This window comes from Arvicanthis niloticus, chromosome 2, assembly GCF_011762505.2.
Source record: "Arvicanthis niloticus isolate mArvNil1 chromosome 2, mArvNil1.pat.X, whole genome shotgun sequence".
NCBI classification, from domain to species: Eukaryota; Metazoa; Chordata; class Mammalia; order Rodentia; family Muridae; genus Arvicanthis; species Arvicanthis niloticus.
Genome location: NC_047659.1, coordinates 146,643,201 through 146,657,208, shown reverse-complemented (window position 1 = coordinate 146,657,208; position 14,008 = coordinate 146,643,201).

Sequence of the window (14,008 nt, the reverse complement as noted above, 5' to 3'; positions counted from 1 at the left end):
AAGAAGCCTGGAGCTTTGATGGCAGTGCTCTAAGTCCTGATTCCCATGGCACCTGTGTTCTGCCCTGCTCCCATTTTTCTTTGAGATGGTGTGACTCTGGTTCCCCTCTCTGGTATCTGACATGGTGGCTGTGTGTGCTTGAGCACAGATGGGACACCTTGGATGGCAACTCCTGAGGCTTCTACTACAACCACGAGACCGTGAACAGAAGAAAGGGGAGAGGGCAGGAGCAAGCTTGTGACCAGTGGTCCACGACCAGCTGGAGAATCTTGACAGTGTCACACGTGAATAATTTCCCTTTTCTCTGGAAATTCTGAGGCTGGATAACTGAGATGATTGTTCCTGAGCTACACTGGGTGCATGAGAGCAGAACGAAAGGAATTTGCTTCTTCCTGTGTCAGCTCCCCAACAGCAGGCCACTACTGCATGAGCATGCAACTCCCCAAGAGCAGGCCACCACTGCACAGGCATGCAACTCCCCAACTGCAGGCCACCACTGCACAGGCATGCAACCCTCCACAACATGCCATCACTGCACAGGCATGCTACTTGAAGAGGGTTATGAGGACGGTATTAGTTAACTTTTCTCACTGCTGTGACCAAACATCTGACAGAAGCAACTTAAAGGAGGAAGGGTTTATTTTGGTCATAGTTCATGGATGTAGTCCACCATAGTAACAGGACGAGATCCATCCAAGGTAGTGGCAGTCTCTCATCTGCCAACAACCAGAAAACAAAGTTGAGACTAGACGCAGGGTAGGGTTGGAACCCTCAAGGTCTGCCCCAATAGCTGCCCTACTAGGCCGCTAGGCCCTATAACCCAAAGATTCCACAATCTCTCTGAACAGTAAATACTTCCAGCTTAGAGACGGTGTTCAAACGTGTAAGCCTGTAAAGTGCATCTCACAGACACAGTAGCAAGGACTGTGTTTAGTACTACAATCTCCTGGCTTTTTGTCTTCCAGATCTGTGCACAAGATGTTGCTAAACAGTCCTGAGGACCTGGGCACATTTATTATCTAGTGATTTTCTCCAAATTGAAACCCCTGGAAAGAGGAAGGAGGCCTGTAATATTCAGGAAGTAAACAAAATGTACAAGACACTGGAAGCTCCTGAAGTTTACACGATCCCCAAGGCCCAGGGTTATATAAGCAGTAATAGTGGCTGGGGAGGGAAGATCCTTCAAAAGGATGAAGCTGCCCACATATTGTGCAATAAGGCCCTGGGATGCTGCTCTCTGTGGGCTTCTCAAGAGTGGATACCTCAGTCATGCATGCTCCTGTCAGAAATCCCCAGAAGGGCTAGAGAGATGGCTCAGGGGTTAAGAACATTGCTCTTCCAGAGGTCTTGAGTTCAATTCCTAACAACTACATGGAGGCTCACAACCATCTGTAATGGGATCTGATGCCCTCTTCTGGTGTGTCTGAAGACAGCGACAGTGTACTCATAAGCATAAAATAAATTTTAAAAAATCTGAATAAATAAATCCAGAAAAATTCACCGGTTTGCTATGATAGTCTTGAGTGGAACTGTTTCTTCCATATGTTGCCAGTACTCTGTCTGGGGTGGGTAGATGTTTGATTGCGTCTCCTCAGAAAAAGTCATACAAGAGATCCCAGTCTGGGATATGCGACACTTGACTCTTCTGGGGCTTTGCTAAGTGTGGCTGGTGACCCAGAAGCTGCCTGCAGCCAGTTCTCCTTGAGTGCTGAGGAACAGCCCTGGAAGGCCGTCACTGAACTCTGAAACAGCCTATGCACCAAGGAGAGAGTCTCCATTTTGTCAGGGACCATCAGTAGCATAAGTAGGAAGAACACAGTGAGGTTAGCTGTGAGCTAGAAAACACTGGAGCCGGCAGAGGCTCTTGGGGGTCACCGCACCAATCTGACACCACACCGGCAGAGTCAACAGGACAATCAATAAACCAAAACAAATTGATGGAGCTGTTTTCTCCACCTTGGGTTCTGTGAAACAGCCAGTCGGAACAGAGCATTGGAAGCTGTAGGGTGTTGCCTTCTCATTACCAAGGAATCCTTTCTGAAGCGTCTGCAGTCTGCTGCCGCTTCACTGCTGTGCACATGAATGTTAATGTCCCCACAGCCCCTCTGCTGTGAAGTAAATGGTGAAGCTGAGAACATGGCGGAGTGGGCCTTCTGCCTGGGGCTGCGGCTGTCTTTTGTTCCTCTGCTTTCCTGTGTGGGTCATGCCTCTGAAGGTGGTTTTTCCCTGGAGGTGGTCGGGAGAGCCATATTGATCCTGGGACTTATGAGATCCTGCAGACCCTGAGACTGATGGGACAGGGGCAGGTAAGGTGATACATTGGAATGTGGCTCAGGAAGCAACAGGGGAAAGGGAGGCAAAGTGGGACATGGAGGACGGCCCAGGGGAGAACAAACCGGTCATCACCTCAATCACAGGTGCAATTCAGCCAGAGACTCCATCTGCTCTGCCAGGAATCCGAGGGCAGTCCTTCGGGGCACAGGTGTCCGGCCATGCAGCTGAGGGTTGTGGCCTCCACATGGAAGAGGTGAGGTCAGGGTTAGCAGAGCCGCAGATGAGTGGAGTAGAGTCAAGTCACTCAGAGGCTTGCTGCTTTAACCCTCCTTCCTCCATATCAGCTTCTCGCACAGGGCTCCTGTCAGGCTGGCTCCCCCACAGCTGTGGCCTTTCCTTATTTTCCATTCCCCTGCCTTCTAAACTCTGTTGCTCTCTAATCTAAAGGAAGAACACGAGCTTTGGGGATGTCGATGGCCAGGATCCTCTCTAGTCACCAATGCCCCTATAGTAGTTAGGTGGCAGTCTTGCCTTCTCAACCTCCGTGAAGTTTTAGGTGTGGCTATCACCTTTCAGATCATCTTAAAGGGCTGGAGACTACCAAGACATTTCTGAAAAAGAGTCAGTCCCAGAATGGGTGAGTGTAGCACTTACGTGACCAAAGTGCTGGACCAGAAGTCCCTTCTACCGCATCCCACAGAGGAACCCACTGCTCACCCAGTGCTAGAGGCCACAGGGTCATCATCCAGTGATCTGTAGGTATCTGTTGTGTATCTGGCTTCCTTGGTGGTAGGATAACCTCTTCCAGCTCTGGTTTTCACACAAACCCACAAGCAGTGGAAGAAGACAGGATAGCAAAGGAAGAAGTGTAGCCCGGAGAGACAGACAGGAGGCACAGAGAGAGCACAGCCCACCTTAATCAGGAAGGATGGTGGAAAGCCTGGTTTGCATCCATAAAGCTTACGCTCATCCATGCAGAGAAAGATCAGAGGTTGGCTGGACCTCAGCATCCTCTGCCTGTGCCTCTGAGTACTGGTGTTGTGGGGTGCACACCTCCACACCTGGTTGAGAGATTAACTTCAGGGGCTTTTGTGATTAATCTGCCTTTCCGAACTGAAGTACTGATTTGGGCTCCTGCTGAGATAGGTGCGAATGCAGTTTCTTTGAAGAATTTAATGAGTTTCTCACAAAATAAGTCCTCCTCCTGTTAGTCAGGCACCCAGCCTGTCCAGATCCTGAAGTCCCTGCAACCCATTCTGTGGGTTCCATGTGTGCCAGGTGCCTCCATGTGGCTGGGCCATGGCTGCTACCCAGCAAGCTGCACCACAGCAAGCCACTGCCTTCGAACTCATCTGGAATAGGGAGGTTACAGGGTTCCCCCACCCCTCCCATCCCCTGGGGTCAGCCTCCAGGTGAAGTTGAAGCCTGGCCTTCAAGGGTTTAGAGCCCTGGGCTTTCCTTCAAAGCCAAAGCTATTCTGCTTACATGCAGAGGTATCCAGTGTGCTCACAAGGAAGGAAACAGAAGCAGAGCTCTCTGTCTCTCTGTGTCTCTATCTTTCTCTGCCTTTGTCTCTGTCTCTGTCTCTATCTCTGTCTCTGTCTCTCTCTATCTCTGTGTCTCTTTCTGTATCTGTCTCTCTGTCTTTGTCTCTGTCTCTCTCTGTGTGTGCACATGTTCATGCACATGCTCAAGTGTGTGTGTGTGTGTGTGTGTGTGTGTGTGTGTGTGTAGACTGGGATTACCTGGCAAGCAGATGGAGTTAGGGGAGGGTGTGGTTAGAGATGAGCAGGGTCAGGGACCAACAAGGTCAGCAGTGAGTAAGGTCAAGGTTTAGTGTAATACAAGGTAAGCAGAGTTCAGAATTGAGCAGAGTCAGAGGTGAGCAGGGTCAGGGGTGAGAGGAATAAAGGGTGAGTAGCGTTGAGATTGAGCAAGGTCTGTGGTAAGCAAGCTCACGGGAAAGAGACTGGGATAAACTGGCATGCACAGAGTCAGGGCTACACAGAGGAGGCATTGTGGCCACCCAGCTTATAGCAGGGACACACTTAGAAACCCCAACGCTCAGCAGGGTAGTGGTGGCACACACCTTTAATCTTAGCACTTGGGACACAGAGGAAGGTGGTCTCTGTGCGTTTGAAGACAGCCTGGTCTACAGATCTCAGGACAGCCAAGGCTACACAGAGAAACAATGTGTTCAGCCTCCCCCTCTTCCCTCAGAAAACCCCTAATGTACACTGGGGTGAGGAGCAAGAGTTTCTATTTGGAGACAGTGGTTCTTAACCTTCCTAATGCTGCAACCCTTTAACATAGTTCCAGTCGTGGTGACCGCCAACAATAAAATTATTTTGTTGCTAATTCATAACTGTCATTTTGCTACTGTTATGAATCGTAATGTAAATATCTGATATGCGAGTGGTCATAGGCAGCCCCTATGAAAGGGTCATTTGATTCCCAAAAGGGTCGAGACCCACAGGTTGAGAACCACCGGACAGGGGTCTTGTGGGTAACAGAGAAAAGCCTTTGGTGAAGGCTCTTCCGTGGAGGGAACGGGTGGAGAGGAGTCCCTTTTGTCCAGTGGCCCCTTTCTCTCTTTGTGACTCATTCTCATTACCAGACTTTCCCCTTTCCTCCCCATCTCCCCTCCCGGCTTTTCAGCATGGCTGAGTTTTCGTCATTCCGGAGCTGTAGAACATGACGTTCAGTCACAACTGTGGTATTAGTGGGGTAATAGACTGCACGCCTCTCCACGGTCGACTGCTGTCCTCGGCAAACAGAGGGACGCGCCTGTCTCAGCTGCGCGCGGAGAAAAGGCTCATTTGAGCTGGTGCTTGGAGATAATGTCTCGTGAATAGCTATTTAGCCATCACCTGTCATCCTGGCCAGGAAGCTGCGCACAGGGGTGCGGGAGATTTATAGAGACGCAAAGCTCATTTTTCTCAGAAAGAGTCTGTGGGCGGCTCAGCTCGAGGACAGAGCCAGTTCTACCCAGATGTGGGGGCCAAGATCACCCAGCCATAGAGGGAGGCTCTGGACCAGGAACCACCACCCACCCGGAAGAACTCCCCCGCCCACTTCTCTTCCTAATTCCTTAGCTCAGAGGCCTCAGGACTTTCACAGAGCTGAAAGGAAAGACCAGAGGCCCCTTTTATGGGCTCCATAACTACAGACGGGAAGAAGAGAAGGAGAAAAATGACTGAGTGGAGGGGAAGGAAGAGAAGAGAAGAAGAGAGGGCAGGGCAAGAGAGGCTGGAGAGAAAGGAGGGAGGAGGAGGGGAGGGAAAAGGAGAGCACAGGAGCAGGAATGAGAGCCTAAATCAAAGTCGGTAGGAGAAAGAGGGAAGGAGGTGGGGGGAGGGAGGGTCAACTCTAACCCTTGGAAAAATCTGGAGAGCCCTTCTCAGGTGACCCAGAGCCCGTGTGAATGAAGGCCTAGCTTCCAAGTCACAGACTATCCCCGTTCAATCAGGGACCTGGTGCTTCCTCCAGAGCAGAGCCTTTATGGCAATATGCGTTCTGGGCATTTATCATGATCCTGGTCAAAATCCAATTAGAGGGGAGCTATTTGTGAGACACAAACTGCGTGGTACATCTTTCTGAATTTATTCTCTTCTTTCCTAAGAGCAATCAAGACAAAAGGAGAAAACCACCTGCCTCAGACAAGTGAAAAGGAGCACAGGAGCTGGCACTGAGCTGCCTCAGAGCTCCTCTCAGCGGCTGCTCCAGCCCTGCATGCCCCTCCACAAACCCTCCCTGCTTACCCATTCCCAGTCACCCCTGCTAGCCCCTTCCTCTCACCCCTGTTATGACAGGTCCTGTCCTCTCTGGCTGCCCCTGGCCTACCTATTACTGTTCGCCCCTTGGTCCCTCCCTCTGCAGGAGTTCACAGAGGCCTCTGGGGAGCCTAAGAAGTTAACAGCAGCTGTTTTTGTTTTGTTTCCTCAATGGTCATGAGACACAATCTACATTCACTTGGTCTTGGGGTGAGGAAGGGGCCTGGGGCTAATCAGGCTCCTAATTAGTGACTTCCAGGTGTGGTAATTGCCCAGCAATTGGGCTGCTGCCTGTTAATCACTGAGGGCTCCTTAACTGCTCTCCTGGAATGGGGCTGGACCTGGGGACAAGGTGGGAGGTGTATATCAGAGGCCTTGACTTCTGATATACAATCTGAGGTGACAATCTGAGGACCTGGGGTACCCCAGACTATCCCGAAGGGGCATGAGGGTGGCTAGCTACGTTTGTTAGAAGCAGGTGGCTCTCAGTCTGCTTGAAGATGTCGGTATCAAGCGTTAAAGACACACTAGCACAACAAACAGAGTGTTTGGAAGATTGAGGCTCCAAGAGGAGGCTGCATGCCTGGCAAGCATCACCTGGTGCCATGGGTGGCCACCACAGACTAACCACTCTGCCATTTCTTCCTCTGTCGAACCAGGATGAGGGTGCCTTTGGTTATTTAATAAAATCTGCATTCATTAGAAATGAGGCCTTGGTGAAGCCAGGGCCTTGATTGGGGAAACTGAGGCATGAGTGAAAGAGCCTATGAGGCCCTTGCATGATTAGAGGGTACAGTATGTACAGGAAGCACTCAACCATGGGAGAGGACGTGCCCTGATCTGGGTCAGCCAACCTCAACTGCCACCATTATAGAGAGGAGGAAGGGACGGAAAAGAAAAGGAGGGAGGAAGGGAGGGAAGAAGGGAGGATGAGGCAGAGGCAGAGGGGAGGCACTCAGTCTGAGCTCCTTCTGAGGAAGTTCCCAAGAGCCTGTAGTCCGAGGCCAACACAACTGGAATAAATGATCAAGTTATGAATTAAACACAACAGAAATGTAATTACCACGGGAACCAGCTGAGAATAAAATAGATTATCCATGTAATAGTCATTAAGCTGTTATCACATGAGCCCCTCTAATGTGTTGCTGATTAAAGCCAATCCTAGCTCAAATGATCATCTCATGGGGTTGTACTGGGCTCATCTTGAGTCCTCACAGGGCATGCACGGAGAGCTCCCGGGGCCTGAAATCCTCTGACTGATTCACGCATGACCTGTGGGAACCATGGACTTCCAGCTTCCATCCACAAAGGGCCACCTAGTGGTCCTAGGATGACAAGGTCCTAGGATTGAACTGGCCCTGGTTGCATGTCCTCAGCTCTGTGTATGAGATTGTTGAGGTGACCAGCCCCTGCTTGCCAACAGTTTCCCTGCATCCCTGACCATGGGTGGCATTAGCTGACAGCTCCTGGTCCCAAACAACATCCAGTAAACACTCATTGAGTACCAACTGTATGCCAGGCACTGTTGTGGATGTTAATAAAAGATTCCAGCCACCTAGCTGTGGGCACAACAGTCACGGTGCATTCTCTGGAAGGTGGCACTTTGGAGAAAGTCTAAGTGGTCAGGCATAGCCAGGAGAGTTAGAACCAGAAAAATCACGTATTGACAGAGTCATTGAGGGGTGTCCTGGAGAAGCTGGAAGTCTTGTGCAAAGGTCCTGGAGCAGGGGCCAAGAATGTATATATGCATACTGGCATGTGTACATTTATTTAGGTGTTTGAAAGCACACACCTCTGTATCTGTGTGTACGGACTCATGTACATAAACCTGTATACATATATGCACATGCCTTTGTGTGTGTGTGTGTGTGTGTGTGTGTGTGTGTCCAGAGCACAGTGATTCTGGAGAGTCTGGGGCTGGTAGTGACTATAACAAGGGGAAATGTTCACACCAGGCTTGATGGTCACCCCAGCAAGGGCCAAGTGTGATCTGGTTTCTTACCCGGCTTCCCTCCAGCTGCAGCAGAGCTTGTCTGGTAGAGTGCTGTTCTCCTCACATCTACTTTCTGTCATAGCTATGGAGGTAGGACCAGAACACTACTCAGCTGGACTTGTTTGCACAGCCTGTAGACTTGCCTGGCCATCGGACGGCCTCCTTTTCCCAGGAGTTCCCCACGCTGAGCAACTGCCATGTCTGCCTCTTCCCTAACCTGTCTCAGGTTCCTTCCTCTTGCCAGATGGCTTCACAGGCTGATGTGTGGCAGGCTTATCCACAGCAGGACTGGTTGAGACAGCAGAGCTGGTGTCTGTGTGATAGTCTCTTAGCTCATTCTGGAAGTCTTTACTCTCTGGCTTGGGTTCCTGGGAGGCCTCTGGCTATCATTTCAAACTGTTTGTTGCAGCAATTATGCCCACCATGGGCAGAGGGGTTGTTTCGTTTGTATGTAAAACATCCCATCTCTCGGGTCCACATGAACTCATTGTTTCAGCCTTCACTGGGGCCCCTTGGTGCCTCCCTCTTCAGTTTGGAGCCAGGAGTCTTTTCATCACAGTAATGACATACCAAAGGTTCAGAGGCTCACAGTCTACAGGTTCAGGTTCTGGTAAAGGTACCATCATGGACAGCAGTTGGGAATGAGGGGACATGGATTACAGCAAGTGGTTATATGGGATACCCTCCAGGAGGCAGAGCTGTGGACAGCATGGGGTTTGCTTCCTTCACAGCCACCCTCTCTCACAAAGCCATAAAGGGCTACAGAAGTGCAGCCTCATGCTACCAGTGACCTGAACATCTTCCAGCAGCCACAACGGGCCTTTGAGGGTCTCTCGGATCACACACGTCATCAACTGTTGCAGGGAAGGGTCTGATCCACCCTAAACACATGTGGACAAGGCAGGGTCATAGGCAAGATCTTGGGTTGTGGTGATTCTAGGTGAGTCCTGAGGTTCTGCACCCTCCTGCCCCTCTTAGCACCAACTATAGCCTTTGCTACAACTGACTCAGAGGCCTCTAGGAATCCATGCTTCTCCAAGGACCTGGGCATCACGGCATAGTTCTTATTTTTTAAGGACACAGGTTTCTGGATCATGAGTCAGCTGCTCTAAAATATACACATGAGCAGCTCCCCAGGGAGATGATGTGCAAGCTTTCAGTTCCATGGAGCAGTCTTGAGGCAAATACAAGCCCAGCCACCCCATAAGTGATGTGTTCCATGCCAGGCCTCTGTTAAAGGATCAGGGACTGGCCAGGTCAGAAGTGGCAAGACGATGTCTAAGAGATGCCCTTGGTCTCCACTAGGTTGGCATGGGACACAGAGGGTTTCATGCCCTGGAAGTTGGGACCAATTCGAGAAAGACATGGTTTGCTGGGATATCAGATTGGCGTTTGACATAGGTCAGGGAGTGTTCTGTTCAGAATAGCCTACTGGGAAGAGACCAGCACACAGCAGGCCTGACAGCAGAGGTCATATCGTGCACAGGCAGGCATGTGACCCCCAGACATTCAGCTCCCAGGTTGCAGCCCCTGGCATGCAGCGCTCCAGGTATACAGCCCCTGTGGAGGTGTGGAACCCCTTCCTTTCCATCTGGGGAGCAATGAACCAGAGATAGCCATCCAGTCAGATGTCTGCTAACCAGGAAAGAGGAGGTGTCGTTTGAGACCTAAAGCAGTTCTGCAGTTTCTTGATTGTTTCTAATTGAATATAAGAATAAAAGGAATATTGACCATTCAGTTTGCACTTGAAAAGAGCATCAGATCATAAACAACAGCACCCTGCAGTGCTAACTACATCCCATAGTCACAGCTAACAGAAGTCTCCTTCACAAAAAAACCAAGAGGGTGTGTGGGCTCCTGACAGTGCCACCTAATCCTGGGATGTCTTCTCCCCAGAGGCGACCTGGTTAACATGGCCCTCACCCTCTGACCGGTAAGATGTTGGAGGCTAGCCAGGTATGGGCTAGACTGCTGCTGCCTTTGGCCATTTGGCTGTGCCACTCAGCAGGACTGTAATCCCGGAGCCTCTCTGCTGCAGTGTGTGTGAGCACCAGAGAAAACTGGACACCACAGCTTTGACAAACCAGTTATGATCTCCTGGAAGGATCTCTTGCCAGAGATGAGCCCCCAACCTTGCCAACTCAAGAGAGGCAGAGTCCAGGACACTGCTGACCCCATAAGGCAGCCTTTGATGACACCTACTCAACTTAGTCTATGTGTGTAGTCGGAACATTGTGGATGCTTCTCATCTGTGTTTTGTCCGTTGCTTTGTTTTAATTTATTATTTATACAGTGTTCTGCCTGCATGTACACCTGAAGGCCAGAAGAGGGCACCAGGTCTCATTATAGATGGTTATGAACCACCATGTAGTTGCTGGGAACTGAACTCAGGACCTCTGGAAGAGCAGCCAGTGCTCTTAACCTCTGGACCATCTCCCTTGTCTCTTTGCTTTGGCAAGCCAAAATGTTGCCATCCCCACAGGCTCTCGGATTGTGGGGCATCTTGACTGATTAGTTCTAAGGACACCCAGAGACCCTGAAACTGGTTTATCTTCAGACCACCTCTCAGGTCAGGGCCATGAGGTCCCTGTCCTGGTATGTTAATTTCTTCCCCTTGTGATGACTAGCGGGGCAAGGCACTGGTCACCTTCAGTGGTCACATGAATCCTTGTACTGCACAGATGCTCCTTGCTGCACACTGGCCCTGTGTGCTTTGCATAGCATGAGTCACTGAAAGTCAAGTCTCCGATCCTGGTGCCTTAGTGGGCTAGATCCTAGGGCCCTGTCTTGGGCAGCAAACCACAAGTGACAAAGAGATGGAATGACCTGAGTCCTGGTAGTTTGGGGACATCTGGGAAGGTAGTGGGGAGCCTCTGTGCCCCCATTGGTGATTCTTGACTCTTCTCTCAGGTGTCACCTGAATGGCCTCAGAAGGAACCTTTTCTGGGTTGAGGGCACTCTGTGCCTGGATGCCCACACTAAGGGTAACCAGACATAGTAGATAATCATACACAAAGTGTGGTGGTTTGAATATGCTTGGCCCAGGGAGTAGCACTACTGGGGGTGTGGCCTTCTTGGAGTAGGTGTGGCCTTCTTGGAGGAAGTGTGTCACTGTGGGGGTGAGTTTTGAGTGCTAGCTTCTTCCTAGCTTCCTGGAAGTTAGTCTTCTGTTTACCTTCGGAACAAGATGTAGAACTCTTAGCTCCTCCTGCACCATGCCTGCCTGGATGCTGCCATGTTCCTGCCATGATGATAATGGACTGAACTTCTGAACCTGTAAGCCAGCCCCAATTAAATGTTGTCCTTATAAGAGTTGTCTTGGTCATGGCGTCTGTTCACAGCAGTAAAACCCTAACTAAGACACCCACTTAACTGTAAAATCTCCAAAAAGGAGTGAACATCTTAGTTTGTGTGTCATGGAAGGGCCAGTCATCCATCTGATGGAATTTCTGTAGTCTCTTCTCTAGGTAGGTCAACTGAGTATCAGCATCTCAGCTAAAAATGTGAAGAGGATATTAAGGTGTCTAGAAAACAGAGTAAGGTCCAGATGTAGTCAGAAAAGGCTGCTGTGGTCTCTTTCAGCCCCTCTGTGGGCACACAGAGGCCATCGGGTGTGAAGTATGGTCAGGAGCAGTGTGCAGACCCCAGCGTGAGTACCAGGCAAACCTCTGGACACATTGCCTATATGAGCAACGGTTAGCCTTTCTGAGGGAGGGGACATGTGTTGTGCATTCCACTCTGCAGCTGGAGTGTAGGGTCCCTACTGAGACACTGCTTGGGGAGGTGAAATGCACGGGTGCTAGGCTACACTACCTTCTCCCCATTGGGGTACCCAGCTCGTGGGACACCAACACACCACTCGGGGAGATAAAACCCAGCCTAAAGATAGGGTCTGCGGTCCATGTTTCTTGGTGAGAAGTGGCACGGGCTGGGACAGAGGCTGTGGATCTCAAACTCCTGTGCACCCAGATGCCGCTGGGAACTGTGAAGTGTTGAGAACTTGGTGGTGGGGACATGGGCCTGAGATGAGCCTGGGGTGGGGTAATCTGGCTTAGCTCAGGGTGAGTGCCAGGAGTTCAGAGAGGCCTTCTGCAGGAAACTTAGGCACAGCTCTGAATGATGAAGGCCTCCCCGGGGCTAAGGCGGTCCTTTATGATAGAGCCAGTCCTTGCTTGTCCAAACTTTTATTTATGGTGGAGAAGGATGCACATGGCTTACTACTCAGGGTGAACCGGAGATTAAATATCTTTTGCAGGAGGGAATGCCGGAGAAGAGAAGCTTACTGGCTAAACCCTCAGGGTCCATCTAGATACCTCATTAGTGTGGAGAACTCTGGGTTTCTATGCTACCTGACCAGTTGTCACAGTCCTCTTCGTGTCATAATCACATACTCCAGGACAGGAATTTGATAGGGACCTTGTGAACTCTCAGTTAAGGGAGTTCGGACTTCTAAGCTTTTGCTACTCCCTTACCAGCTCTGCCTGGTGGCACGGTCCACTGGCACGGTCTGCTGCCCCACAGGGACACGAAGTCTTCATCTGCAGAAAATGAAATCAAGGCACGGAAAAGCCAGGCAGGCTGTTTGGGGTCATTTAGCCAGTGGATGGGGCTTCTCTGAGCCCAGGGGACAAGGTTTGGATCAGAGGCCCAAGTGTTTCACTGCTCAGCTAGTAGAAGCCAGCAGGCTCCAAAGTCAGGTGGGCCGACCTGGGCAACTGCCCCCCACAAAGGGCCTCCAGTCCCCATCATTCACAGTCCCACTGGAGTGCCGATGGCTGTCCAGGTTAAGTTGGAGTGCCAACTTGGGGAGGGGGTGGTGTCTCCTTTCTCCTCTCTTTGTGCATCTGTGTGTCTGCATGGCTGTGTTGCTGTCCTTGATAGAGTGTCGCCTTGTGTGATGGTTTGTATGTGCTCAGCCCAGGGAGTGGCACTATTAGGAGGTGTGGCCTTGTTGGAGGAAGTCTGCCACTGTAGGGGTGGGCTTTAATATCCTCATCCTAACAGCCTTCAGATGAAGATGTAGAACTCTCAGCTCCTCCTGAAACATGCCTGCCTGGATGCCGCCATGTTCCCACCTTGATGACAGTGGACTGCACCTCTGAACCTGTAAGCCAGCCCCAATGAAATGTTGTTCTTATAAGAGTTGCCTTGGTCATGGTGTCTGCTCACAGCAGTGAAACCCTAAGACACCTTGTGTCCTCCTGAAGGGCCTATCACTTCTCCAGACAGGAACTCTGAGACAGCCTGGGCTCCGGCCCTTAGATGCTGTGACCTGCATGTCTGCTTGTGATAAGTAGGGTGGTCTTGGTCACGGTGGAGGGGTCAGCCTTTCAGAATGATGCTCATGGGATAGAGGGACAGCTCGATTGGAGAGATGCTTGCAGTGAAGCTATGAGGACAGGAGGTCAGTCCCCAGCACCCGTGTGAAAAGCCAGACGTGATAGCACACGCTCACAATCCTGGTGCTAGGGAAAGAGGCAAGGTAGATCCCTTGGGCAGACAGCCTAGTCTACTTGGTTAGTTTTTGGCCAGTAAGAGACCTTGTCTCAAGGTGGATGGGGCTTGAGGAATGACCATGGAGGCTGTCCTCTGACCTCTACATGCATGAATTTACACACACACCTTCTATCTAGCTCCCGCCTCAACACACAGGCTTGTGATACCCCAAACATAGCACATTGGCATTTTCTCAGCAGAGGTGAGGGGCTTGGTTATGAGGTGGGACAGAGGCCCTGAATCCTTCATCCCTCTGGATTTGGGTTGCCAGCAGAGACCATCTCTGTGTGCCTGTGTGTATGCAAGTCTCTCAGCTCTGTACTTATACCCTCACACCACATATGCTTGCATCTGCACAGTATATATATGGTCACACACACAGCTCAAACCTTACCAACAGCAGTGTCCCCCTGTTGTCCCCAACCCCAAGGTTTGCAGATGGGGTCTGAGTCATTCAGAAAGTGGGGTAGGT